Source organism: Schistocerca piceifrons, unplaced genomic scaffold, assembly GCF_021461385.2.
Source record: "Schistocerca piceifrons isolate TAMUIC-IGC-003096 unplaced genomic scaffold, iqSchPice1.1 HiC_scaffold_1175, whole genome shotgun sequence".
In the NCBI taxonomy this organism is placed as follows: Eukaryota; Metazoa; Arthropoda; class Insecta; order Orthoptera; family Acrididae; genus Schistocerca; species Schistocerca piceifrons.
In genome coordinates, this window is record NW_025726989.1 from 2,501 (window position 1) to 7,500 (window position 5,000).

General features: G+C 53.9%; 1 non-coding gene across 1 annotated transcript in view; it reads left to right on the forward strand.

The window, feature by feature from the left end:
* The first annotated feature begins 3,965 nt into the window (after window positions 1-3,965).
* The window catches only part of LOC124728878, a 1,909-nt gene continuing 874 nt past the window's right edge, over window positions 3,966-5,000 (forward strand). The window contains exon 1 of the ribosomal RNA XR_007007457.1: window positions 3,966-5,000. This exon is cut by the window's right edge and continues 874 nt beyond it. This is a non-coding gene — a ribosomal RNA (small subunit ribosomal RNA).

The window sequence follows — 5,000 nt, forward strand, 5'->3', positions numbered from 1 at the left end:
ACCATTGCGCAGATAAGGCACCAACACCCACACATGTCCTATACAACGGTGCACCCAACATCACAATAGTACCTCCTGTCACAGCGCACAAACAATGACATGAGTCAAAGACACAGGTCTGACACAAGCATAGAATTGGAGCGCCGCCTCTAATAAGCCAAAGGTGCATCCTGACGTGACAAATCTCATCATGTCACAAGCATTCACTTACTATAATCACTATCAACGAACCTGCCGCCCCGCCCCCCCCCCCCCCCCCACACCTTTCCTTACAACAACGTGTAACCTAACCTAACCCATGTTGTACCTTAACCTAACCCATGTTGTACCTTAACCTAACCCATGTTGTGCCTTAACCTAACCCATGTTGTGCCTTAACCTAACCCATGTTGTCCCCTAACCTAACCCAAGTTGTCCCCTAACCTAACCCATGTTGTCCCTTAACCTAACCCATGTTGTGCCTTAACCTAACCCATGTTGTGCCTTAACCTAACCCATGTTGTCCCCTAACCTAACCCATGTTGTCCCCTAACCTAACCCATGTTGTGCCTTAACCTAACCCATGTTGTCCCCTAACCTAACCCATGTTGTGCCTTAACCTAACCCATGTTGTCCCCTAACCTAACCCATGTTGTCCCCTAACCTAACCCATGTTGTCCCCTAACCTAACCCATGTTGTGCCTTAACCTAACCCATGTTGTGCCTTAACCTAACCCATGTTGTCCCCTAACCTAACCCAAGTTGTCCCCTAACCTAACCCATGTTGTCCCCTAACCTAACCCATGTTGTGCCTTAACCTAACCCATGTTGTGCCTTAACCTAACCCATGTTGTGCCTTAACCTAACCCATGTTGTCCCCTAACCTAACCCATGTTGTCCCCTAACCTAACCCATGTTGTGCCTTAACCTAACCCATGTTGTCCCCTAACCTAACCCATGTTGTGCCTTAACCTAACCCATGTTGTCCCCTAACCTAACCCATGTTGTCCCCTAACCTAACCCATGTTGTCCCCTAACCTAACCCATGTTGTGCCTTAACCTAACCCATGTTGTGCCTTAACCTAACCCATGTTGTCCCCTAACCTAACCCATGTTGTCCCCTAACCTAACCCATGTTGTCCCCTAACCTAACCCATGTTGTCCCCTAACCTAACCCATGTTGTCCCCTAACCTAACCCATGTTGTCCCCTAACCTAACCCATGTTGTCCCCTAACCTAACCCATGTTGTCCCCTAACCTAACCCATGTTGTCCCCTAACCTAACCCATGTTGTCCCCTAACCTAACCCATGTTGTGCCCTAACCTAACCCATGTTGTGCCCTAACCTAACCCATGTTGTGCCCTAACCTAACCCATGTTGTGCCTTAACCTAACCCATGTTGTCCCCTAACCTAACCCATGTTGTCCCCTAACCTAACCCATGTTGTCCCCTAACCTAACCCATGTTGTCCCCTAACCTAACCCATGTTGTCCCCTAACCTAACCCATGTTGTGCCTTAACCTAACCCATGTTGTCCCCTAACCTAACCCATGTTGTCCCCTAACCTAACCCATGTTGTCCCCTAACCTAACCCATGTTGTCCCCTAACCTAACCCATGTTGTCCCCTAACCTAACCCATGTTGTCCCCTAACCTAACCCATGTTGTCCCCTAACCTAACCCATGTTGTCCCCTAACCTAACCCATGTTGTGCCCTAACCTAACCCATGTTGTCCCCTAACCTAACCCATGTTGTGCCTTAACCTAACCCATGTTGTGCCTTAACCTAACCCATGTTGTCCCCTAACCTAACCCATGTTGTCCCCTAACCTAACCCATGTTGTGCCTTAACCTAACCCATGTTGTGCCGTAACCTAACCCATGTTGTGCCTTAACCTAACCCATGTTGTGCCTTAACCTAACCCATGTTGTGCCTTAACCTAACCCATGTTGTGCCTTAACCTAACCCATGTTGTGCCTTAACCTAACCCACGTTGTCCCCTAACGTAACCCACGTTGTCCCCTAACGTAACCCACGTTGTCCCCTAACGTAACCCACGTTGTCCCCTAACGTAACCCACGTTGTCCCCTAACGTAACCCACGTTGTCCCCTAACGTAACCCACGTTGTCCCCTAACGTAACCCACGTTGTCGCCTATCGTAACCCACGTTGTCGCCTAAACCTGCTCTGTAATTGTTATACGACTCGTTCAATTAGTGTAGTGTTGCCCACCCGCAACCCTCGCAATATAGTTCGCTACTCGCACTGCCCGCTCCCCTGTGTATCGCTTCATGTTAAACACCTTGCAAGTCTTGCTGACTTTCCACATGCTCCTGCTGTACACTGTAATGTGGATGGCAGCAGGGCGTACATGCCGCCCCCCCCCCCCCCCCCACCTCTCCCCACGTCCCCACCTTGCCCCCTGCCTTCGCAAGGTGGTTGGTGACAAGTTTGCATGTTCAATGCCCTTCGCATGCGACGTACGCAGGCTACGTTGTGGTGCGGCCTGTGTCAACTGTCCGCTGATGTCGTACGCGTGAACCACAATCTGTACTGCACATTCGTCCTTATGTACTGAATGATACATCGTGGCACATGTGTGACCGTACAACGACTGCGCCCAAAAACGGCGGACCATACAGTGCAAATATTGTGCACGCAGCTACGTGTCGTCTCCCTATGAGAGCTGGATTGCAGTGTGGTACGCCATAGAGACGTGTGGGAGGAACGGACGCCGTGGATGGCGATCAGCATGAGCTGTCTGTTGATGTATTCGGACCTAGTCGTCTCTCCTCACACACCGTGATGGCATGGTGCAGCGCGTTCCATATCTGCGACATGCTACAGAAGCCGGTTGACAGTCGTTCGAGCAATGGACATCGCATACGTACGGGGGCCACCTTCCACGTATTGTCTAGGCGTGCACATTTTGTTGCGTGTATGTGGGCAGACGTAGTGTGGCGTGACACCTGACACAGGCATGCAATAATGGTTGAAGTTGCAAATGGCGATGGACGCCTACGTTTTCTGGTGAAGTTACGCAAATGAAGAAATGGTAACCCGTTGTGGTGCGGTTGTTCTCGCTAGGGGTGAATCGGTGATGGCGACGATAGGTTGAGGTACTAACCGGTTGTTCCAGCGATACCCACCATGCCGACGAAACTGAACGGCATCTGGGTGTGAAGCGATACGCGGCGGTGGCTGGGTGGGACCGTCCCCGGCCGGTGAGGGGGCGCCTCCCGGCGTGCTGGCCGCGCGGTGCGTGGGCGCACGCGCTACAGCCGGCTGGTGGGGGCGGCCAGTGGCAGGCGCGCCGGCCGACGGACGCGGCAGGCGTCGCAGCTGCGCGCCGGCGCACCCTGCGCGCGGCGCCGTGCGGCCAAAGTAGGTCCTCGCGGGCCCGGTGCGAAGCGCGGTGGACATCTGCAGTGTGCTGGTCCGATTGAGGACTGTGTGCGTTGAGGATGCGCCGCCGCCCGGCGCTCGGCGCCGCGACGCCGTCTGCTGCTCGGTCGCCCCAGCGGTTCTCGCTGGTGGTTTGTATCGCAGCTGTGCGGATGTGTTGGCGTGTGCGCTGTGCTGGGAGAGTTCGCTTCGGCACCCAAGTGGGGCTTTTGTCCTTCTGTGGCGCTGGCGTTGGAGCTGCCGGTCACCGTAGGTGGCGCGTGTTGTCTCCCGCCGGCAATGCCACGACAGCACGCTCCCGGGCCTCTGTCGGCAGCGGCAAGCTCAGTTGGGAGCACGGGTGGTCGCACCGAAAGCGTCTACTCGCCTAACTCCGGGCGATTGCGCCTCTCTCGAACCCGACCAAGTACTTGGGACGGCGCTGCGCGCCGCCGGGACCTGAGAGGGTTTCGAGGTGTATTGTGCAGGGGAGCTCAGCCTCCTCCTGTTTGCAGAATGATTGAGCGGACGCTTGCGTGTTCGCGCGGGCCCCCGGGACACACTCCCGGGCGGCCGGCTGCTCAGCTCTAGTTGACGCAGCTCCCTGGTTGATCCTGCCAGTAGTCATATGCTTGTCTCAAAGATTAAGCCATGCATGTCTCAGTACAAGCCGCATTAAGGTGAAACCGCGAATGGCTCATTAAATCAGTTATGGTTCCTTAGATCGTACCCACGTTACTTGGATAACTGTGGTAATTCTAGAGCTAATACATGCAAACAGAGTCCCGACCAGAGATGGAAGGGACGCTTTTATTAGATCAAAACCAATCGGTCGGCTCGTCCGGTCCGTTTGCCTTGGTGACTCTGAATAACTTTGGGCTGATCGCACGGTCCTCGTACCGGCGACGCATCTTTCAAATGTCTGCCTTATCAACTGTCGATGGTAGGTTCTGCGCCTACCATGGTTGTAACGGGTAACGGGGAATCAGGGTTCGATTCCGGAGAGGGAGCCTGAGAAACGGCTACCACATCCAAGGAAGGCAGCAGGCGCGCAAATTACCCACTCCCGGCACGGGGAGGTAGTGACGAAAAATAACGATACGGGACTCATCCGAGGCCCCGTAATCGGAATGAGTACACTTTAAATCCTTTAACGAGTATCTATTGGAGGGCAAGTCTGGTGCCAGCAGCCGCGGTAATTCCAGCTCCAATAGCGTATATTAAAGTTGTTGCGGTTAAAAAGCTCGTAGTTGGATTTGTGTCCCACGCTGTTGGTTCACCGCCCGTCGGTGTTTAACTGGCATGTATCGTGGGACGTCCTGCCGGTGGGGCGAGCCGAAGGCGTGCGACCGCCCCGTGCGTGCTCGTGCGTCCCGAGGCGGACCCCGTTGAAATCCTACCAGGGTGCTCTTTATTGAGTGTCTCGGTGGGCCGGCACGTTTACTTTGAACAAATTAGAGTGCTTAAAGCAGGCAAGCCCGCCTGAATACTGTGTGCATGGAATAATGGAATAGGACCTCGGTTCTATTTTGTTGGTTTTCGGAACCCGAGGTAATGATTAATAGGGACAGGCGGGGGCATTCGTATTGCGACGTTAGAGGTGAAATTCTTGGATCGTCGCAAGACGAACAGAAGC